Source organism: Narcine bancroftii, chromosome 10, assembly GCF_036971445.1.
Source record: "Narcine bancroftii isolate sNarBan1 chromosome 10, sNarBan1.hap1, whole genome shotgun sequence".
Lineage (NCBI taxonomy): Eukaryota > Metazoa > Chordata > Chondrichthyes > Torpediniformes > Narcinidae > Narcine > Narcine bancroftii.
Genome location: NC_091478.1, coordinates 40,159,162 through 40,184,163, shown reverse-complemented (window position 1 = coordinate 40,184,163; position 25,002 = coordinate 40,159,162). Strand labels below are relative to the sequence as shown.

Sequence of the window (25,002 nt, the reverse complement as noted above, 5' to 3'; positions counted from 1 at the left end):
CAAGTGCATCATGAAAGGTGCCCCCTCCCCATTGCAGTACTGATGGGGTCCACTATCCTTGATGAGATGTGAACCCATTGGATTCAATGTCACGGTTTCCAGGGACGACCAACCACACACTCATGTCCCCGTTTTCTAGGAGGGACTGGTTTTATACCAGCTGGTTCGTACTGTAGTTTACCCATGGACTCAGTACTGAATATCTTTTATGAAAGGTTAAAAATGGCTGGACTGAAAGGGTTAAACCAAGTGCCAATATCCTCTTTCTGGTTTTATTTTCTGGTGTCTTGATCAATGCTGAATCCTCACCTAACATTTACCAGAAGAAATTATCTGGTTGTTGTCACATTGATTTAATGTCTGATTCACAATTTAGAAGTTGATTCCAGTTGCTAAAAACGTTTTGAGTATGGCTGCAATCTTTTTATACATATAGTAGAAAAGGTATAATCCTTGCACATGCACAAACACTGGACATTGGCTGCCCCTTTTTCTGTGATCACAGTTCAATCAGTTCTGGGCTACGAAAAGCAGAATATAAATACAAGTCCGTCTGTCTTTTACAGGAAAACGTTTTGCGACTGCCAGTGTCCAGGAGGAATGGCTGGAACAAAGGAGGAGCCGACTGCAGATGAAGTGTGTGCCTGCTGCTTTCACACATTAAAGCATGGTTTAGATACACAGGATATTTTAATTTAGCATGAGCAACTTTAAAACCGCATGGGAAATCACTTTCATTCGTTGATCTGGAAGGGAGTGCATTTGGTGCACTGAGTGACACACAGGCGCTTTCAGTACAAGCGACTTTTCAATTTCTCTGTGTCATCCAGCAGAGATTTTATGTTGCGCCTTTAATAACTTCCCTGTGATTGAGGATGTTGACAGCAAATCATAACGTATCGAGGTTCCAGCAAGGAGTGTATAAATCACTGATTATTCACAGCATCTAGCCTTATAATTTTCTTGAACCCGTGGTTTCAGGGTATAAAAAAAATACTTGCTTATTTAAAAAAAAATTAAAAACACACATCAAAAAAATCATAAATGGTTTTGCTGTACATAAGAACTCTGTAAAAAAAAAAAAAAAAAATATGATCAGGTGGCGTTTTTGGAAGAAACGCAAATGTGCTGTCTGAGCACTTCAAATGTTTTCGTGTCTGATTCACACTTACAAAGTTGATTCCACCTACTAAAAGCGTTTTGAGTGTGATTCCACAATTTCTTGTACAATTAATAGAAAAGGTATAATCTTTGTATATGCAAAAACACGTTTCATTTTAAGACCGCTTTCTTTCAGACTACACTGCAGAGATATAAAATGATTTTGAAAAATGTAATTCTGTGAAAAATGATCTCAAAATGAAGTTTCTTCAGTCTACCAATTTTCAGGTGCATGTGTCCCTCATTGCAATTAAATTTGTTTTCTAAGTTTGGAGACACTGTTGGAATTTAACACACTTTATCACACCCTTTTATTCTTTACTGCTTTTTTTTAATAACTAAAAGGATGCCATACATTATGCAAAGGGGAAATGTTTCAAATTCTTGCTTCTTGAGGGATTTATGCTTGCAATTCAATAGTTGAATTAATTCTCTTGCAGGCACAGTATTATGAGTTGAAACAATGAGGATGTACATGCTTGTAGACTGGCAACATGCTGTAAAATTATTACTATATCATGTGTATTGGCAATAAGATGTAGAAGTCTTTCCATAAACTGATGATCTGTAACCTTTTTTGGCAATGTAATAATAGGTTGTTAAGGACTGCTGTGGTTAAAAGGACATTCTACATTTAAGTTTGGTGAACTATTCTCCTTTGTTGATTATATTCATATAAAAACATTAAGCAGTCACTGAAGATAGCTCTTATAACATATGTATGAAAACAAAACTCCACTGAATGATCCAATTGATTATTCAAGTTAAAAAAATAAATTGTGTTAAATATCTAGCATTCTGTGCATTTTTTAGGAAGCATTACTGTCGTGGCAAATTCAACATTGGTCAGCTTGTCAAGGAGGCCTCAGTTAATGGTTGAGTCAATTGACATGTTCATTAATATTAAGCTATGGAGCTTTACTGAATATCAGGAAAATGTCCTGTTGCCAGTATCACCCAGGTGTAAAATCTGGTGATTTTAAATTTGGAATTTCAACCCACTCACTCCATTCTAGTAAAGTCTCATATCCTGTGTTCATGGACAGCGAAGCTGTCTCTGCACTTCACAGAAAAGATTCCATCCTTTGTACAGATTAAATCTTTATTTCACTCAGTATTGCAAAACATATTTCAATAAAGGGACAGCTAATGAGCAGATCATTTAGTAGAGTGTGAGATTGGTTAAAGCAGAAAATTATCCTCCAAGAAAAACCACAATTTGGTCATTTTACTTTTTGTTTGTCAAAGTGTTCAGAAAAACACGGAGGCAGGGTTGGTGTGGTGGTTAGCGCAATGCCTTTACAGCGCTAGCGATCCAGACCGGGGTTTGAATCCCGCGCAGTCTGTAAGGAGTTTATGCGTTCTCCTTGTGTCTGCGTGGGTTTTCCTAGAGGCTCCGGTTTCCTCCCACCCTTTAAAATGTACCCGGTGTGTGAGTAAATTGGGCAGCGGGGACTCATGGCCTGTATGTCTGAATAGATAGATAGCTAAAGCACATTCCATTTTTACATTTCCATTTATAAAAAGAGTTAATACCACATAAAACCATCATGAACAGAATCTGAAATATTCAGAAGTGTTAAAGATACATTTTAAAGGAACAGTGTGGAGTTTCGAATGATTAATAGTAATCGCTCAGTTAAAATGGAGGCAATTTGAGAACTTTTCCCCGGTTGATGCAGAAGTCTAGAGTTGTCAGTGATTCCTTGATCCATCAATAAATTCCTTCTTGCAACATTCTCTATCATCAAGCAAGTAACAGAAATTTCACCTGCACTGAAAAAAATGTAGAATGATTTTAAACAAACCATAAATTGCAGCTCAAAAGTTTGCATGAGCCTAATTCTCTCCTTATCCAACAAAACTTGGAAAGACTATTTTTAGAAAAAATATTTTTAAAGACAGGTCAACATTTGGTTGTCCTAGACTTTTTGTTCTCTGGAATTTTTTTTAAAGTTAAATTGTGATTTTTCTTACTGATTCATTGCCGATAGAAATGACTCGAGAGCTGCTTGCTGTCGAAAGGCATACGTTCGAATTGGTTGCCAATAGCAACTAAAAGTTGTAATTGAAAATTCATAGCATGCATATTCTAAGGTCTATGTGGACAATTTTCTTCATAGAGTATCTTTTGTTTTATTCCTTTAAATCGAGTTTCTCCATTATGATGTTTCAGAAATCATACTGCTGAGTAGACTTGAAACTGCTGATCTCGTAACAAACTTTTTTTTAAAAACGGACCAGTCCTTGTACTCTTCATTGCTTCTCAAAACCCAGGCCATTTCATAAATCTAGAGCAGGCATTCTAAATCATTCCTGGCAATGGCTCTGTTCAAAATTTGTCGGCCACCTTCCCTGTGAAGCAGTCAACTTTAGTTGGTTACTTCCCTGCTTCTCTCCTACTACATCTATTATAAAAAAATTTAAATATTCTATGATTTCAGTCTGTGACATTAAACAACCTTGAATAAATTTGCGAAAGAAACAATACATTTGATTTTCCATATAGAGAAAGATTGATCAATTATTAATGGTTGAAAAAAATAATTATGAGAGATATCACTTAATAAAACAATGTTTTTTTTATATTAAAACATTTCCTAAATTGTTTACCTATTAGATTTGATATATTCCAATTGATCTTGGAAAAGCTAAATAAAGAGAGGTGCCAAAATAAAGAGGCCAGTGAATACTGCTGTACAGATCTCAATGATCAATCTGTCCCATTATTGCACTCTCTGTCGTTGGTACCTATTGATTTAGAAAATGTTCCTGAACACATTTAACAAGGTCCAGCATGGGAGTTTCTGGAGGCATATCCACGGTAAATAGCGCTTATAGCAGGGATGGCCAACCTTTTACAAGAGCTGGCCTTGGTGGCTGCCACATTCTGTTTGGCTTTGGCGTTTTAATGTTGAGAGTGAACGTGAGGACAAAGCGGAGAAGAAAGACCTATATGTTTTTGTATGTCAGTGCAGGGGTGGCGCTGGCTGGGGAGGGTGGCGCTGGCTGGGGGGGGTGGTGCTGGCTGGGGAGGGTGGTGCTGGTTGTGGGAGGGTGGCGCTGGTTGTGGAGGGTGGCGCTGGCTGGGGAGGGTGGCGCTGGCTGGGGAGGGTGGTGCTGGCTGGGGGGGTGGTGCTGGTTGTGGGAGGGTGGCGCTGGCTGGGGGGGTGGCGCTGGCTGGGGGGGTGGTGCTGGTTGTGGGGAGGGTGGCGCTGGTTGTGGAGGATGGCGCTGGCTGGGGAGGGTGGTGCTGGTTGTGGGGAGGGTGGTGCTGGTTGTGGGGGGTGGTGCTGGTTGTGGGGGGCTCCATCTATGCTAATTGTGCCTCCGTCAATGCGCCACTTCTAGTCATCAGGGGAGGTGCAGTGAAGGAGACCACTGGGGACAGAAATTGCTCAGTGGTGCCCCCTTCAAGCGTCATATGCCATACCTGCCATGCCCTCGATATGTCCCTGGGAGTCCTAGACAATATGTGGAAAGTTAAACTCTCAACTATCACAACTTTGTTTCCTGCAACTGCCTGCTATCTTTCTGCAGATTTGCTCCTCCAATTCTCATTGATTATAGGGTAGGTTATAATACAACCCCATGAGTGTGGTCATACCTTTCCCATTTCTCAGCCTCAGTAGACGAGCAGCTGTAATATATTCGCTGACAAGCAATGCCACTCTTCCCCCTTTCATTCCACCGACTGAAACAACAGAAGTCCAGGACATTGAACGATCCCTCCTGCAACCATGTTTCACTGATGGCCACAGTGTCATAATTCCACGTGCCAATCCACGCTGTAAGCTCGTCTGCCTTTCCTACAATATTTTGTGCTTTGTAACAGATGCACCGGAGAACATTGGCACCCGGTACAGCCCTTTAACTTTGAATGTTGCATGTAATTTTCACATCATCTTTTCCCTCCCCACTCCTCTGTCTGTTCTGGCACTTTGGTTCCCATCCCACTGTAAATCTAGTTTAAACCCCTCCAAGAGCATCGCAAGCAAACCTTCCCACAAGGATATTAGTCCCCTCTAGTTCAGATGTAAACTGTTCCATCAGAACGAGTCTCACCTTCCCTGGAAGAGAACTCAATGATCCAGAAACCTGAAGCCTACCTTCCTGCACCATGTCTTCAGCCACATTTTAAGCTGGTTTATCCTCCCGTTTCAACCTCACTAGCACGTGGCGTGGGTAGTAAACCTGAGATCACAACCTGGGAGGTCCTGACCTTCAACTTAGTGCCTAAGTCCCTCAATTCTCCTTGCTAGACTTCCTTACCCTACCAACCCTTGTCATGAGTCCCTACATGGACCATGATTTCTGGCTGCTCACTCTCCCTCCTGAGAATGCTATGAACTCGATCTGAGATTTCTCAGACCCTGGCACCTGGGAGGCAATGTACCATCTGGGAATCTCAATCCCTTGCACAGAACCTCTTATCTGTTCCCCCTAACTATGGAATACTCTATCATTGCAGCTCGCCTTTTCTCCTCCATTCCCTTCTTAGCCACAGGACCAGATTCCGTGCCAGAGACCTGATCATCATGGCTTGTCCCTGGTAGGTCCTCCACCCCACCCCAACAGTATCCAAAATGGTTTACTTGTTATTGAGGGGAATGGCCACATGGTTGCCCTGCACTGACTACTTGTTGCCTTTCCATCTCTTGTCTGTCACCACCTCCTGCCCTCTGGGTGTGATGGAATCTCTATAACTCCTGTCTATCACCCCCTCAGTCTCCCGAATGTTCCAGAGTTCATCCAACTCCAGCTCCAATTCCTCAGCTCAGTTGATAAGGAGCTGCAAATGGATGCACTTCCCGCAGATGAAGTTGTCAAGGATACTTCAGGCTTCTCTGATGACCCACATTCTGCAAGAGGAGCATTTCCCTGCCCTGACTGTCATTCCCATTGTCTAAGACCACAGGAAAAAATATATAGGACAAATAAGACCAGCCCTTCCCTGAATCTACCTGCTGAATCCCTTTTGTTACTCCAGTAGGATGGCCCTTACTTACTTCAACTCCTGAATCACCTACTCACCAGTTTTACGACTCTAATTCAGTCCACTCCGACAATGACCGCTGAAGGACTGTTCCGCTGCACAGTCTCTCACTTTTGTAGTGATGCTTGGGTCACCTGACCTCAGTTGCCCAATCAGCTGTTTTCTGCTGAGTTTGAGTTTTTCAGATCTCGACTCCCAACTGCTTGGAGCATGACCTCTCGACTCTTGAACCCCCAACCCCTGACTAATGAAACCCATCATCCCACAGACCTTCTTAGCTCTCCTATCAACTTGCAAGGCAGCCTTGAGAGATGTATGGATTTGAGCCCTAAGATCCCTCTGTTCTTCCACGCTGTTAAGTATTCATCCATTGACACAGTGCTCAACCTTCCAAAATGCATCACCTCACACTTATCCAGATCAAACTCCATCTGCCGACTTGTGGCCAGCTGCGATGTGGTGTAGACACTACTATCAGGAGCTCCTGTCTACTCTCTCTTCTTTTTCACTTCTAACCTTTTTATTTTACAACTGAAATGTTATATATTTTGCATCTTTCCTTCTTTTACTCTTGTTTGCCTCAAAATGACTACAACAAAATGGAAAATCTGGGAAAAAAAGAAGGAAAAGAAGAAGCTACTGCTAGCCTAACGTTAGAGGCTATTTCTGTCCTACTGGATCGACAGAGACAGGCGCTGGCTGATGCCTTCAAAGCTTCTTTTAGCTTGTTTGAAGTTAAAGTTGATCAAATCCGGTCATTAATGGAGGAGCATGGCCAGCAATTGTCATCTTTGGAGCTCGCTTCGGAATACTTCGCCAACGTGTTACTGAATTAGAAGACATCTGCTCCAGCTTACGTGAAAGTAACTCAAAGTTAACGACTAAAGTCGCTGATCTGGAGTGCCGGTGCGTATCTTGAGCTTGGCAGAATGTATCGAAAGAAAACAACCTACAAAATTCTTCTCTGATTTTTCGGGAAAGATATGCTCCCATCCCCTCTGGAGATCGATAGAGTTCACTGCTCTTTAGTATCTAAACCAGCTCTGGGTCAGAGACCACACTCGGTTATCATTCGTTTACATCTTCTTTTTCTTCTTCTTCTCTTTGGCTTGGCTTCGCGGACGAAGATTTATGGAGGGGGTAAAAAGTCCACGTCAGCTGCAGGCTCGTTTGTGGCTGACCAGTCCGATGCGGGACAGGCAGACACGATTGCAGCGGTTGCAAGGGAAAATTGGTTGGTTGGGGTTGGGTGTTGGGTTTTTCCTCCTTTGCCTTTTGTCAGTGAGGTGGGCTCTGCGGTCTTCTTCAAAGGAGGCTGCTGCCCGCCAAACTGTGAGGCGCCAAGATGCACGGTTTGAGGCGTTATCAGCCCACTGGCGGTGGTCAATGTGGCAGGCACCAAGAGATTTCTTTAGGCAGTCCTTGTACCTTTTCTTTGGTGCACCTCTGTCACGGTGGCCAGTGGAGAGCTCGCCATATAATACGATCTTGGGAAGGCGATGGTCCTCCATTCTGGAGACGTGACCCATCCAGCGCAGCTGGATCTTCAGCAGCGTGGACTCGATGCTGTCGACCTCTGCCATCTCGAGTACCTCGACATTAGGGGTGTGAGCGCTCCAATGGATGTTGAGGATGGAGCGGAGACAACGCTGGTGGAAGCGTTCTAGGAGCCGTAGGTGGTGCCGGTAGAGGACCCATGATTCGGAGCCGAACAGGAGTGTGGGTATGACAACGGCTCTGTATACGCTTATCTTTGTGAGGTTTTTCAGTTGGTTGTTTTTCCAGACTCTTTTGTGTAGTCTTCCAAAGGCGCTATTTGCCTTGGCGAGTCTGTTGTCTATCTCATTGTCGATCCTTGCATCTGATGAAATGGTGCAGCCGAGATAGGTAAACTGGTTGACCGTTTTGAGTTTTGTGTGCCCGATGGAGATGTGGGGGGGCTGGTAGTCATGGTGGGGAGCTGGCTGATGGAGGACCTCAGTTTTCTTCAGGCTGACTTCCAGGCCAAACATTTTGGCAGTTTCCGCAAAGCAGGACGTCAAGCGCTGAAGAGCTGGCTCTGAATGGGCAACTAAAGCGGCATCATCTGCAAAGAGTAGTTCACGGACAAGTTTCTCTTGTGTCTTGGTGTGAGCTTGCAGGCGCCTCAGATTGAAGAGACTGCCATCCGTGCGGTACCGGATGTAAACAGCGTCTTCATTGTTGGGGTCTTTCATGGCTTGGTTCAGCATCATGCTGAAGAAGATTGAAAAGAGGGTTGGTGCGAGAACACAGCCTTGCTTCACGCCATTGTTAATGGAGAAGGGTTCAGAGAGCTCATTGCTGTATCTGACCCGACCTTGTTGGTTTTCGTGCAGTTGGATAATCATGTTGAGGAACTTTGGGGGACATCCGATGCGCTCTAGTATTTGCCAAAGCCCTTTCCTGCTCACGGTGTCAAAGGCTTTGGTGAGGTCAACAAAGGTGATGTAGAGTCCTTTGTTTTGTTCTCTACACTTTTCTTGGAGCTGTCTGAGGGCAAAGACCATGTCAGTGGTTCCTCTGTTAGCGCGAAAGCCGCACTGTGATTCTGGGAGAATATTCTCAGCGACACTAGGTATTATTCTATTTAGTAGAATCCTCGCGAAGATTTTGCCTGCAATGGAGAGCAACGTGATTCCCCTGTAGTTTGAGCAGTCTGATTTCTCGCCTTTGTTTTTGTACAGGGTGATGATGGTGGCATCACGAAGATCCTGAGGCAGTTTACCTTGGTCCCAACAAAGCTTGAAAAACTCATGCAGTTTGGCATGCAGAGTTTTGCCGCCAGCCTTCCAGACTTCTGGGGGGATTCCATCCATACCTGCTGCTTTGCCACTTTTCAGTTGTTCGATTGCCTTATATGTCTCATCCAGGGTGGGAACCTCATCCAGCTCTAGCCTTAGGGGCTGTTGAGGGATCATTATCAGATAAAGGACATTCTGATCCGAGAGGCCCGGTGGAGAGGGAAACTGGAATAACATGATTAGCAGATCGGTGTAGTGGAAGATTATGCTCCCAAAGTTATGAATCAACGAGCTGAGTACAGGGAAGTAATATTGGAATTATACAATCGAGGATTTAAGCCAGTGGTTTTCAACTTTTTTTCTTTCCCCTCACATACCACTTTAAGTATTCCCTGTGCCATTGGTGCTCTGTGATTAGTAAGGGATTGCTTAAGGTGGTGCGTGGGTGGAAAGAAAAAGTGTAAAAACCACTTTTAATCGTACCTCATTGACTCATTATGTGCACGGTTTCATAACTCCAAAGGAAATGGGCCAATGACAATTTTTCTCAAGCAAAATATTTCAATAATAATTGGGTCTAGAGCAGTAATTCTCACCCTTCCCTTCCCACTCACATACCACCTTAAGCATCCCTTGCTAATCACAGAACACCGATGGCAGAAGGATTACTTGATCCAATCTGAGGTTTGGATCTGGAGTTCAGGGTGCCCGGTCTATGCAGTGGCTGAGTCTGTGGGAGCACTGGAGGCAGATCTCAGTGACTCTAGAGGGACTCTTTATCTTCTCTTTCTCTACTAATTGTAAGGGGGTGTCGGGTGACACTAATGGTGACTTTTTATCTGCCTTATGGCAGGCAGAAGGCAATTTTGTGTAATATTTCATATTCTACACTATTACATTCTTCTCCATGGATTGTCACCTTGTCGTGGTGGAGAACCTTGTGTGGTCCTGAGATCCCGAGAGCAATGCCGTGTGGAGCTGTGCTCCTGGTAGGGCCATTCATGATGGTAAGGACGAGGGTGAGGTCCTTGACAAAGAACAATCCAACCAAGACTTCAACGGTGGAACAGGCGGACGAAGTTGCTTTGAACTCAACGGCTATGATGAAGGACGAAGGCTGCAGCAAATCCATCAGCTCCAATCGTCATGGTATTCATGCCAATGGAACTAGTTGGTTGATTTGTGAAGTATCGTGTGCTTTTTGGAGCACAACATCACGTAGGCGTTAAACAAATTAACGCACAGGCGTCGTCGCTCTGTGGAAAATGGAACGAGGTCTATCATCCTCGACTACAAAGGATAGCCACGACAACGACTACTACATGACATTAAAGGAATCTTGAAAAGCAGACTCTTTATTTAATATCTCAACTGATGATCACCTCTGATAGCAAAGTAATTTCTGTATTTATCCTGAGGTGTCTACTCGGAGTTTGTGCACAGTGAATGTCAAGTATTCCAGTGTTGGTTTCTAGTCCATTTGTGAACGGTTTATTGATGCTGTAATTCTCTTGGTCTTCATAGTATTTATACGTCATGTGGCTCAGTATTTATTCGGTTTTATGATGAGAATACATTCTTACCTCTTCATATTTGTTTTTTTGCTGTGACACATTCACGATGTGATTCTGTCAGCTTTTGTTATTTCCAAATTTTTGACTGCAAATAATCTTTAGACCCCCTTCACGGGTCATAATTTCCCGTCCCCTTGCTGTTTTATAAGCTCTTTCTGCTCTCAGTTATTCAAATTTTATCACTGTTTGCCTTTCAAATTCTTTGAATAAGTAACACATGCTGTGAATAGAGGAGATTATGTGGATGTACCATACTGAAGTTTCCAGAGGACATTTGATAAATTGCTGCATCAAAGATTATTGGAGAAAAGAAAAGTTCATGGTCTTGGAAGTAATATGTTGGCTTGGGTGGAAGAGTGGCCGGCAAACAGGAAAAAAAGAGTATGCATAAATGGGTCTTTGTCTGGCTGTAACAGTATAAGTGGTGAGCCACAGAAATCAGCTCTGGGGCCTCCAACTTTTCAATTAATGTGAATGGATGAAGATACCAGGTGTAGTTTGGTAAACTTGTTGATGACTTGAAGATAGATGGGATGTGGATCATGAAGAGGGCACAAGGAAACTGCGAAGGGGTATATTTTTGTTCAGTGACTAGACAAAGACCATGTGAAATGTGGGAAAATGAAGAACTGCCATTTTGGCAAGAAAAGTGAAGGAGAAGTGCATTTCTTCAATGGTGAGATGTTGAAGAGCTCTGAGGTGCAGTAGGATACAAGTGCCCTTGAACACAGTTCACAAAAGGCAAGCACACAGATATGATAAGTCATTAGGAAAGCTAGCAGCATGACGTTGTTTACTGCTGCGGAACTGCAGTGAAAACAAAAAGGGGTTATGTCTCAGCTAAAAAGGGCCTGGGTGATGTGTATTCTCGGCAGATGGAGACGTGGGGCTTCATTCATTCTTTATTACTTAACAAAAAATGGTTTCCCTGCAGCACACAATATATATATACGTGATGATGTCATACACGTGCAGGTGTAAATTCACAATGCTCTTTCCCCCCACAAAATAAACGCTTCATGAAAATAACATTATACTAAACTACAATAACTACATGGTACCCCTGGACTAATGGTGTGAATTACCATTACACTACAACATAAGTATGACATGTTAATCAGCCAAGTCGCTGTACATAGTCCCTTTGGCATTCTGGAGGACATCCTTTTCTTTTTGATCTTCTTGGCTAGGTAGAATTTGCTGGGAGACTTTGCGACTTCTCCAGACTCTTTGCCTTTTTGGGCAGTACCTCCTCCTCAGTTGGTGATAAGGACTGTGAACTTTGTCTTTGGTGAGCCCTACTCGGACATCGTGTAGGGCTGCTCTGCTGATCCGGATGTAGTGGCGGACTGCTCTGCTGAGCAGCACGTAATGTAGGACTGTCGTGCTGAGCAGTTGACATCTTCAGATGATATTTCTGGGACTTCGTCATTGGAATGAGCCCAAAATGGGAATTCGTCAGGGTCGTGAGCAGTGGGCGTGGTCATTGGATCATCCATCGCTCTTAACTGGTCGATGTGGTATTTCCATATTTTAGTGCCTACCATGGGGAATAAGAACAGGGACTCAGTTTTTGTAAGAATCAAGTCTCTGATCCTCGGTTTCCTATTGACCCAGTAGTCTCCTACTTCCAGAGATCTGGTAGGTTTACTTGGAGTCGTGGATTGTTCCAAGTGAAGACCGATGTTTGGGTGCACCACAGAAAGTTTTGTCCTTAAGTCCTGCCCAAACATCAGTGCTACTGGTGTTCACTTGGTAGTATTATGGGCAAGACAGTGTGGATCAAATCTTTCGATATAGTCATACTAGTCTTCTTCTGAGTCTATGAATTTTCCAAACTGTCTCTCTGCCATTAGGAGTCAATATTCCTGCCTCCCTTTGTTCTCTGTCTTTGACCCTGTGGTAGCCTTGCATTTCCTCTTTAAATATCCTCTCCCATGTTCAGAGCATAGGGGAAGTTCGTTTCGATCTTTGTCACCAATCTGTTGTGCATTCTAGGCATGGAAATACACGAGCAGATGGAGACGTCGTGCTTCATTCATTCTTTATTACTAAACTAAAATGGTTCCCTGAAAGCACACTATATATGAGTGTGTGTGTGTGTGTGTGTGTGTGTGTGTGTGTGTGTGTGTGTGTGTGTGAGATGATGTCATATGTGATGACATCATAAGTATGTATGTGCATATTCACAACGGGTGAGACCTCATCTGGCAGACTGTACGTGATATTGGTCTCCTTGTACAAAGGACAAGTAATAGTATTGGAAGTGGTTCAGAAAAAGACAACACTGATATCTGGAATAAGTGATGTCTTATGAGGACAAGCTATACAGTCCTGTATCTATTGGAATTCAAGGGACTGGCTTGGAATATACAAGACTATGAAGAGTCTTTACAGGGGGAGAATCTAAAAATAAAGGACAATTGTTTAAATAATAATGGACCACTCCTTTAAGGTACATGATGTGAAATTTTATTTCTTCTTCACCAAAAGCAGTGGAACCAGAATATTTGAATACAGTCATGCGCCGCATAACGTTCGCTCGGGCAATGTCTGATCGTATATCTGTCCGTGGTCCCATAAGGTTATAATGGAGTTCAGAAATCCTGATTGGAAAACGGGATGTAGTGGACTTAACCAGATGTAGTGAACGCAACTGCTTCCCGCACGCGACACATGTATCTCATGTCTCTTGTATACAAAGTGATTGTGCTGCCAGGTATATAATGGTACAGTACATTTGCAGTGAAATGGAATTCACTGTCTGTGTGTAGATTAGCTGGCTGACCCCTCCTCCTGGCTCTGCCCCCGTCGGTCCCGATATAAACCTTGTTTTTCCGCCTTACCTTGGATTTAGCTGAAGAGCTCTGTAAATACTGGCCATTAGCTGTAAGCTAATAAAAGCGAGTTTGTGCTCCTCGAGATCACGCTACAATATATATAAACTATATTACATATGTCTTGATAGCCATAATAAATGCCTGTAACTGGCTTATGTATGCACTATATAATAATTTCTATCGCTATTTAATGTGAAATTTCCCTAAATAAAAAGTTTTCTGTAGAACTTTGAATCACAGGCAACAGCATCTAATCTCATTTATCACACATCTCTTGAATGTTGTAGTGTTATCTCTCTGTTTAATTTTCTACAGTATTCCATACATCTTTGCTAAGTACACAAAATGGTGTTCACACCAAGACCAAATCGCATAACGTCGTATTTCACAGAACATACCGCGGATGTTAAGCGACACACATCTGTTATTTTAATGCAGAGATAGATCAATTCTAATTAAACCAGGGGTGAAAAGAATTCAGAGCTGAGTTGACAATCAGATCAGCCACAATATCAAATACCAGAGCAGGTTCGAGGAATATTAGAGTCTATATTTTTGCTTCTAATTGTTTTGCACACTCTGATATTGGTGCACTCTATTTCAGGAGGTGGTCCCCCGATGAACTGCCCTCCCCAAGATACTGTTGCATGAACACTAACTTATAACCTCATTCTGTTCTGACTTGCCGCCATCCTCTGAGTTCCCAAGGCACGCGCTTTTTCCTTACTTCATAAGCATTCCAAGACCAGAATCCAATTCTCCTCATCTTGAAATACAGTACCTGACCTACAGTCAAAGCACATTCCAGAACCACTGCCCACAGCCAGAGCCAAAATCTGAGCAAAGCTAACATCATGGGGTCTGTGAGGACTTTGTGTCTGTCAAAACATTCCAACCATTATGGGTGTCTGGCACACTTTCAGAGGGAAACATTAACTGTTTCTTGCTCCACAGATAGTGCCTAACCTGCTTGAACATTTCCAGCTATTTATACCTTATTTCAGATTTCCAGCATCTACAGTTTATGATGCTGCTTTGCCTTTTTCAGTTGGTTACAGTGAATAGCCGGGCCATTGATAACATTTGTATCAGAGCACAATATTTTACTCACCCAGAATATTGCTGTTTCCTTAAAGAGCCTTCTTTCTGATGTTTCTTTCCCCCATCTCTGCCAGTCTGGAGAGGTAGATTCCACCATGTTTCCGGTTCAACACATAAAGATTTCTGGATATTCAGTTGCATGTGCAGGTCGAAGCAGGAAGAACAGGAAGCACCAGGTTTTGGTAATAAGAACTGCACCTTCAGCCAAATGGATCAGCAAGCGAACAAAGCAATTAGGTGATCGTGTTTCAGCGAGGAGGAAACCAATATCAATCCCTAACTAGGCCTACGTCAAGCTCAAAATGTTGAGTTAATTATTCACAACAGACACAGTGGCCATGATGATATTACTGTGGGAGCCCAGCAGAGGAGCTGCTCTACAAGCAGCTAACTGGTGCTGGGTGGGGAGAATTAAATAGGATCGTCAAAAGTTGAACTGTTGGGTATAATGGAACATCTTCACATGTCTGCATTATGACATTTTCACTACCACCAGAACAATGATGAATTGAAATAAAAACATTAAAGATTCCCGTACTCCCAAAATATTGTTCACCCGAAAATGACCAGAGAAAGCTGATACGTCAAATATTCAATGCCTATCACCAAAATTCACAAGACTTCTCCTCAAGTTTCCAGTGTGAAGTTTTTTGAACATTTTCATCATACCTTACTTTAAATCAGGGATCGGCAAAGTGGTCTATGTTGACATCTGGGGATCGATGGACTATCCAAGGGGGTCGATAAATGTCTAGGCTATAGAGAAATTTATTATTGATAATATCTATTTATTTATTTTGCATGCTGTGGAGGTGGGGGGGAGTCAAAGAGAGATCATGAAAAGGTTGATGGTTTAAAAAGTTTGCTGATCCCCTGCTTTAAATCATTAGTAATAGAGCATGGGGTCTTACAAACATCACAACCAATATCACAATTTGAAAAGTTCAATGTAAAATTTAGATAGCTCATTCCAGCTAAAAATAAAATGTAGCCTGAAGAAAAAGAAATAATTCTGAGTGATATGATGCTGACATACTAGGAGAAGCAGGCCACGTCGGTCGAGTGATGAAGTTATATGTGGATTATGCCAAATCTCAGAATGTACTGTATACATTAAAAATAATATATCCAAAATAATAACATGAACCTATATATTATTTATATCCAAAATAATAATCTAAAGCCTACTTTGCAACCCTCTATTTTCCCTTCTTCCATGTGCCTGTGTAAGAGTGTCTTAAATGCCCTTAATGTTTCAGCCTGGCAAGGCATTCCAATCACCCACAATACTCTGTGTAAAAAAAAAACAGCCCTGATATCTCCCCTAAACTTCACTCCCTTCATTTTGTATAGATGTTCTTTGGTGTTTGCTAACCGTGCCCCGGGAAAAAGGTGCTGGCTGTCTACCTTACCTATGCCTCTCAGAAACTTGTAGACCTCTCTTTTGTTACCTCTCATCTTTCTTCGTTCCAAAGAGAAAAGCCATAGTTCTACTAACCTTGTCTCATAAGACATTTTCCAATCCATGCAACATCCTGGTAAATCTCCTCTGCACCCTCTCCATAGCTTCCACATCCTTCCGACAAAGAGGTAACCAGAACTGAACTCAATATTCTAAGTGTGATCTCACCAGAGATTTGTAGAGTAGCAACATGTCCTCTTGACACCTGAACTCAATCCCCCGACTAATGAAGTAAATCATAAGTAAAAGGAAAACACATTTTTACTTTTACCTCCAACTAATGAAGCCCAGTATCCCACACACCTTCTTAACCATCCTATGTATGAATTTGGACCACAAGGTCCCTCTGTCAACCACGCTGTTAAAAATTCATCCATTGACCCTGTACTCAGCCTTCTGGTTTGTTCTTCCAAAATGAATCACCACACACTTCTCCAGAAGGAACTCCATCTGCCACTTCTCCCCTTTACTCTTCATCATGTCTATATTTTTTTGTAACCTATGCCAACCTTCAACACTATCCCACAACTTCTCTAACCTTTGTATCATCCAAAACTTACTGATCCATCCTTCCACTTCTTCATCTACTTCATTAATAAAAATCACAAAGGGAAGGGTTCCAGAACACATCCTTGAAGATCTCCACATCATTGGCCTCCAGGCAGAATAGTTTCCGTCCACTACTACTCTCTGCTTTCTACAGGCAAACCAATTCCGAATCCACCCAGCCAAGGTTCCATGCATCCCCATGCCTCATGACTTTCTGAACTAGTCTCTCATGGGGGACCTTGTCAAATGCCTTACTAAAATCCATATAGACCACACCTACAGCCCTACCCTCATCAATATCTTTTGTTACCTCCTCAAAAATCTCAATTAGGCTCGTGAGCCAGGATCTTCCCCTCACAATACCATGCTGACTACCCCTGTACTTCTCCAAATGCTCAGAAATCCAGTCACTAAGAATCACCTCCAATAGTTTGCACATCATTGATATAAAACCCACTGGTCTATAATTCTCACAATCCTCCCTATTACCTTTTTTAAACAAGGAGACCATATTTGTCATTCTCCAATCTTCTGGCACCTCTTCTGTGGCCAAAGAGGACACAAAAATCATCACCAACCCCCTGCCATCTCTTTCCTCCCTTCCCACAGCAACCTGGTCTATATTGCTTCTGGCCCCGGGAACTTATCAATCTTCAGGTTTTTAAAAAGTACTTTATTTTTCATAAAAATTTAACAATTTTAACATTACAGTAAAAATATACATAAAATTTGGTACAAATAAAATAAGTGTACATACAAAAACCCCAACTCTACCCCAGTGGTCCTCAGCCTTTCGAATACCACTTTAAGTAATCCCTCTGCCATAAGTGCTCTGTGATTAATAAGGGATTACTTAAGGTGGAATGTGAATGGGAAAGGAAGGTTGAGAATCACTGCTCTAGACCCAATTGTTACTGAAATATTTTGCTTGAGAAAAATTGTCATTGGCCCATTTCCTTTGGAGTTATGAAACCGTGCACATAATGAGACAATTAGGTACGATTAAAACAGTGGTTTTCAACCTTTTTCTTTCCACCCACATACCACCTTAAGCAATCCCTTACTATTCACAGAGCACCTAGGGCATAGGGATTACTTAAAGTGGCATGTGAGTGGAAAGAAAAAGGTTGAGAACCACTGCTCTACCCCCTTCTGTTTCCCCTCCCCCTTTACTAAATACCTTTTTGTACCATCAGAGCTCACAATTTAAATTAATCTCAAGATTCAGGGAAAGATCACTTTTGAATTTAGTTGAACTATTAAAGTTTAGCACCAACATACTTCAAATATGGTTGCCATATTTTAAGAACTGTATCATACTGGTTCCTAAAATTGTATGTTATTATTTCCATCTCTGCTATCCACCTCGCCAAGGTTACTGGAGAGTCCAACTTCTACGTGATTGCCGTACTCTTTTTGGATACTGCTTGTGCAATTTTAACAAATGAAATTTGAAACTCTGTAAAATCATTACTTATGTCTATAAAATTGCCTAAAAATAAAGTTCTGGACCACCTGGAAGGTTACCCTTGTAATTCTTGTTAATACTTCAGAGATTTCTTGCCAAAAATGTCAATCCTTCACACATGACCAAGTTGAATGAAAGAATGTTTCTTCCTCTATTTCACAACTAAAACATACATTTTTGCAAATTTTGTGGAGTGGGATACTGCTGGTGTAAAATATTAAATTGAACCAACCCATATCTCACATTGTGAAAGTTACACTGTCCACACACCATTCAGATCAGTATTGCTCTGATATTGCAACACTTAAGTTGGACTTCCACCTTTCTCTTCTTCTCTCCAGACCAGGTTTAGCACTTTCTAATTGAAGAGCAAAATACATTCTGGTAATAAATTTGGGCATATCACCCATCCAAATCATTTGTTCCATTTAACTAACTCCCGGAGGAGTCAATGCCTGTCCCCATCGTTCCTTCAAAGAAAACCTAATGTTCCATTAGGTACACCATGAGTCTGTCTCATTTGTTCAAATGACATAAAAACACCATCTTTATAACAGCATTTACCCTTTTGTAACAATACATTTAGAATTCTGTTACATATAAACATAGATAACAATACATTGATACATAATGGAACCCATAGCCAAATACCCACTTTTTTCCAATACATTCATTATTTCCTGCCTTAGTTTCACCATATGTATCAATATAGGGTTACTTGTCTTATTTTTTTATTGATTTAATGTCCCATTTATAAATAAAGTCTTTCGCTGTTACCTCACTCATAGAATGTAGCCCCATACGAACCCAATTTGGTGAATTCCCTTCAAAAAAAGATGCTAAAAATCTTACTTGTGCAGCCAGATAAAATATTTTAAAGTCTGGAAGTCTCGGGCCTCCTAATTTATAATCCTAGATTAGTTGTTCCAATGCAATTCTAGGTACTTTGTTATTCCATAGGAATGGTCTTACTTGATTGTTTTAACAATTTGAAAAAGTTTTTAGGTAAAGCTATAGGTAGTGATTGGAACAAGTTTTGAAGTCTCGGCATCACTTGCATCTTTACAAAACTCACTCTTCCTATTAGTGCTATTGAAAAATCCTTTCATTTTTGTAAGTCCTGTTCTATTTTACTAAGCAGAGGAACATAATTAATCTCATACAGATTTTATGAATTGTTGTCTGTTTCTACTCCCAAATATTTAGTCCCATCTGATTTCCACTTAAACCTACTTCCTTTTTTATATCTTTCGTAATCATTGTTTGTTAAGGGAATTGATCACTTTTGTCCATATTAACCTTATAACCAGACACTCTATCATATTTCTTGGGAGTCTCCTCTAAGTTTTCCAAGGACTCTTCTGGATCTGACAAATATAAAAATACATCATCCCCAAATAAACTAATTTTATGCTCTCAGGATCTCTTCTAATAATTTCAGCCAGAGGTTCAACTGCCATTATAAACAATGCTGGAGACAGAGACCATCCTTGCCTACTTGATCTACTCAAAGGGAATACTGTTGACATTTCACTACTTGTAAATATCTTTGACTGTGCCTTAATCCAATTAATAAATCCTCTTAATCATAGAACCATATAACTATTTACGGAGCGGAAACAGGCCATGTTGGCCTTTCGAGTCCGCACCTAATCAGTCAAATGCCTTTTCTGCAACCATGAAACTGTTATACTTGTATAACACCTTGATTTTGCCATATGTATTATATTAAACAGTCTGTCTAGATTATTCACTGAATGTCTACCCTTTACAAATCCCACCTGGTCTGGTTGTATTAATTTCAGTGAATATTGGCCCCAGCTTATTGGTTAACACCTTTGCTATAATTTTGTAGTCAGCATTAAGAAGAGAATTTGGCCTATATGACAATGTTTTTAATGGATCTCTATTCTTTTTGGGTAATACCATAATTATCTGCTTTGAAAAAGATTCTGGAAGTTTCTGCATCTCCACCGCTCGAACCAATAGATCCATCAGTAATGGCATTAACATATCTCTAAATTCTTTATAGAACTCAGGTGGAAACCCATCCTCTCCTGGAGACTTGTTAGCCTGCAACAACTTTAGCCCCGAAACCACAACCGCAGCAAAAACCAAGATCCATTTTAGTAAAATTCTTAAGATATACAACAAGAGAAAATATATTGGAGAAAGCAATGAAGAAAGTAAGAGAGGACAAAAAGCCACTGGAATATAAAGGCCAAAAAAATTTTTTCTATCCAGACATAAGTTTTGAACTCCTGAAGAAGAGGAAGGAGTTCAATACAGCGAAAACGATCTTATGGAAAAAAGGATATAAATTTATATTAAGGTACCCAGCGGTACTTAAAATAATTATTCCAGGGCAACAAAACAGACTATTCTCGGATCCAGAGGAAGCAAGGAAATTTGCAGAACAACTACAAAACAAGCAGAGAGATGAAGATATGTAATAAGAGTAAAAATAACCACGATCTATATGTATGTGTGTAAAGTGTGCATACATGAATGTATCCGTATTTAGAGGAAAATATATAGAGTATAGACAAGAATTAATAAGGGAGGGAAATGGAATAGAGGGAATAAGGAGGGAATTAAAAGAGTGACCTTTGTTACATATGAAAATTGAAATCTTTTCTGGGGAGGGCTGGGTGGGGAGGAGTTACGGTCACTGCAAAATCAGCTGACGTTTGCGAGTGAATTCGCAAATCCAAATGGAGAGGGGAGATGTGGTTCTCCGACAAGGGATAAAGGACAACTCAGGAGGGGGAGGGGAGAATGGGGTTAAAGAAGTTTTAAATAGGAGAATAGGGAAAATGTTTGATGTTTTAGAAATGTTGTCTTATAAAGTGTTCAAAACAAGAAAGCAGAAATGGATAAGAAGGAAAGGTAATGGTGGAGAAACGGAAAGGGAAGATAAACAAAGTATAAAATGGCTACGCTAAACTATATGACTTTAAATATTAACGGAATACATAACCAAATTAAAAGGAAGAAACTGCTAAATTTACTGAAAAAAGAAAAAATTGATATAGCATTTGTGCAAGAAACACATTTAACTGAATTGGAGCACAAGAAATTAAAGAGAGATTGGGTAGGACACGTAACAGCAGCGTCGTATAATTCAAAAGCAAGACGAGTAGCTATATTAATTAGTAAAAATGTGCCAATTAAAATAGAAGAGGAAATAATAGATCCAGCAGGCAGATATGTAATGATAAAATGTCAGATATATTCGGAGTTTTGGAATCTACTCAATGTATATTCACCTAACGAAGAAGATCAAAAGTTTATGCAAGATATTTTTTTGAAGATAGCAGATACGCAAGGGAACATATTAATAGGAGGAGATTTCAACCTGAATTTGGATTCAAATATGGACAAAACTGGGAAAAAAATTAACAGAAAGAACAAAGTAACCAAATTTATAATTAAATCAATGGAAGAAATGCAACTTTTGGATATATGGAGGAAACAACACCCAAAGGAAAAGGAATATTCATATTACTCGGCGAGACATAAAATATACTCAAGAATAGACCTATTTTTGTTATCAGCTCATATGCAAGATAGAGTAAGAAAAACAGAATATAAAGCTAGAATATTATCGGACCATTCACCCTTAATATTGACAATAAAGTTAGAGGACATCCCTCCAAGAATGTATAGATGGAGATTAAACCCCATGTTACTTAAAAGGCAGGATTTTAGAGAATTAATTGAAAGACAAATTAAAATGTATTTTGAAATAAACACGGAATCAGTGAAAGATAAATTTATACTATGGGATGCAATGAAAGCGTTCATTAGAGGGCAAATAATAAGTTATGTAACCAAGATGAAGAAGGACTATAATCAGGAAACAGAGCAGTTGGAAAGGGAAATAGTAAATATAGAAAAAGAATTAGGAATGAAGGAAGATACAACTAAAAGAAGAGAATTGGCAGATAAAAAAATAAAATATGAAACACTACAAACATATAAGGTGGAGAAGAATATAATGAAGACAAAACAGAAATATTATGAACTAGGGGAAAAAAACGCACAAAATTCTAGCATGGCAGCTTAAGACAGAACAAGCTAAGAAAATGGTATTGGCATCAAGGAGATCTCCAAAGGAGATCAAGGAAAATTTAGAGAATTCTATGAACAATTATACCAAACTGAAAACGAAGGGAAAGAAGGGAAAATAGATGAATTTCTGACTAAAATTGAACGACCAAAACTACAAATAGAGGAACAAAATAAATTAACAGAACCATTTAGAATAGTAGAAATACAAGAGATAATTAAAAAATTACCAAATAATAAAACACCAGGAGAGGATGGATTCCCAATAGAATTCTATAAAACATTTAAAGATTTATTAATTCCTCCCCTCCTGGAAGTAATCAACCAGATTGATAAAACACAAAGCTTACCAGATTCATGTAAAACAGCAATAATTACAGTAATACTAAAGCAAGGGAAAGATCCACTCGCACCAGCGTCATATAGACCAATATCTTTACTTAACACAGATTATAAGATAATAGCTGAACTATTAGCAAACAGATTAGCAGAGTATGTACCGAAAATGCTAAATCTAGACCAAACTGGATTTATTAAAAAAAGACGCACAACAGACAATATTTGTAAATTTATTAACTTAATTCATGCAGTAGAAGGGAGTAAAGCGCCAACAGTAGCAGTTGCTTTAGACACAGAGAAGGCCTTTGACAGAGTAGAATGGAATTATTTATTCAAAGTATTGCAAAAAATCAGTTTACCAGAGAAGTATATTAATTGGATTAAAGCATTATATAAGAGACCATTGGCGAAAGTGACAGTAAATGGATATATATCAAAGCAATTTAACTTAAGCAGGTCAACACGGCAAGGATGCCCACTATCACCTTTATTGTTCGCGTTAGCTATAGAACCACTAGCAGAATTGATAAGAACAGAAAATAATATAAAAGGGATAAAAATAAAAGACAAGGAATATAAAATCAGTTTATTTGCGGATGATGTTATAGTATACTTAACAGAACCAGAACTATCAATAAAAGAATTATATAAGAAATTGAAGGAATATGGAGAAGTGTCGGGTTACAAGATTAACGTAAATAAAAGTGAAGCAATGCCTATGAATGATGCGGATTTCTCAAAAATTAAGAAGGAATCACCATTCAGATGGCAAATGCAAGCAATAAGATACCTAGGTATATAAATAAATAAAAATCTCGGCCAACTATATAAACTCAATTATTATCCACTAATAAAAAAATTACAGGACGATTTAGAGCATTGGAAAGACTTACCACTAACACTAATAGGAAGGATAAACTGTATTAAAATGAACATTTTTCCAAGGATATTATACCTATTTGAGGCATTGCCAATACACCTGACAGAGAAATTCTTCAAGGAGTTAAAGAAAATAATAAAGAAATTTTTATGGAAAGGGGGGAAACCGAGGATAGCACTAGATAAATTAACAGAATGGTATAAACAAGGAGGCTTACAACTGCCAAACTTTAAAAATTATTATAGAGCCGCACAATTAAGATACCTATCAGATTTTTATCAAACAAGGGAAAAGCCAGATTGGACTAGATTAGAATTAGATAAAATAGGGGAAAAGATACCTGAACACATATTATATAAATGGGATGAAAAATTGGTACAATATAGAAGTTCTCCAGTATTACATCATCTACTCAATATTTGGAAGAAGATTCATGTAGAAAGAAATAAAACAAATTATCAATTACCAAAACTAATATTGACGCAAAATAAGTTACTCCCTTTTACAATAGATAACCTTTCCTTTAGAGAATGGGAGAAAAAAGGGATCAAAAGAATAGAAAATTGTTTTTCAGGAAATAGATTATTATCCTTTGAACAAATGAAAGATAAATACAATATAACTCAAGATACAGTGCTGGCATATTACCAATTGAGATCCTACTTGAAGGACAAATTAGGAAGCAGTCTGAGGTTACCAGAGGGAAGTAACTTTGAATATGTGATTACAGATACAATGATAATCAAAAGATTTATAACAAATATGTATATTAACCTGCAAGAAAAGGAGAATGAGGAAACAAATGGTAAAACTAAACAAAAATGGGAACAAGATTTAAATATAAAGATAAAAAAGGAAACATGGGAGAAGTTATGTTCTGGAACGATGAGAAATACAATAAATACGAGGTTACGTATGATACAATATAACTGGATACACAGGCTATACATTACACCTCAAAAGTTAAATAAATGGGACCCAACAGTATCTGATAGATGTTTTCGATGTAAAAAAGAAATGGGAACAACAATTCATGCAATCTGGACATGTGAGAAAGTAGAAAAATTTTGGGAAGATCTAAACCAAATATTAAATAAAATTACAGAAAACAATATACCAAAGAATCCAGAGATCTTCCTCCTAAGTAACATAAAAAACAAAGAATTTGGAATTGATTTGGATGGTGCACAAAAAAGATTTGTTAAGATAGCTCTAGCCGTAGCAAAAAAATGTATTATGTCAACCTGGAAATCGGAAGATAATTTGAAAATACAACAATGGTATATAGAAATGAATAAATGTATTCCATTAGAAAAAATAACATATAGTTTAAGAAATAATATTGAAATATTTGAACAAATATGGGAGCCTTACATGAAACATAATAGCGAAAACCTACCGGGGACATTCACTACCTAAATTAACGAAAGGAGAAGGAAATGAAAAGAATTGACTCAGTGGAATTTCTTGTTTATTTTTATTGAATGACAACATTGTTTGACTGGTTTAATGTATCCTAGATTTTGTACTTTAAATGGACGGGAGGGGGGAGGTAGGGAGGGTGGGATGGGAGGAGGGAGGGGGGGGGAGAAAATGGCACTGTATATATTTAAAAAGGAAAAAGTATGTATCATGGTTAATGTGGTTTATGGTGTGAAAAATAAAAAAATAAATTAAAAAAAAATTCTGCATTATATTTCTTCTTCATATTTTTCATAAATGAAATAATCTGACTTCTCAAAAAAGCCTTAATTGTACCCCATATTAAAAAAGCTGTTATCCATTGATCCCCAATTTCT

General features: G+C 39.6%; 1 protein-coding gene and 1 long non-coding RNA gene across 18 annotated transcripts in view; one reads left to right on the top strand and one right to left on the bottom strand.

Annotated features, from left to right (window-relative positions):
* The window catches only part of LOC138744480 (ankyrin-3-like), a 666,186-nt gene extending 664,232 nt beyond the window's left edge, over positions 1–1,954 (top strand). For all 16 annotated transcript variants that reach the window (XM_069900721.1, XM_069900714.1, XM_069900719.1 and 13 more), the window contains one exon: positions 567–1,954. The gene's annotated coding sequence lies outside the window, so the exon portion shown is untranslated. The remainder of the gene's footprint in view (positions 1–566) is intronic.
* Positions 1,955–2,658: 704 nt separating this feature from the next.
* Positions 2,659–14,743, bottom strand: LOC138744483 (uncharacterized). 2 transcript variants are annotated; one of them, XR_011345565.1, is made up of 2 exons: positions 14,445–14,743; positions 2,659–2,937 (listed from the first exon to the last, which is right to left on the bottom strand). It is a non-coding gene; the product is annotated as an uncharacterized lncRNA (long non-coding RNA). The 2 variants fall into 2 exon arrangements; XR_011345566.1 differs by having other exon boundaries at positions 2,659–2,932.
* Between the last annotated feature and the right edge of the window lie 10,259 nt (positions 14,744–25,002).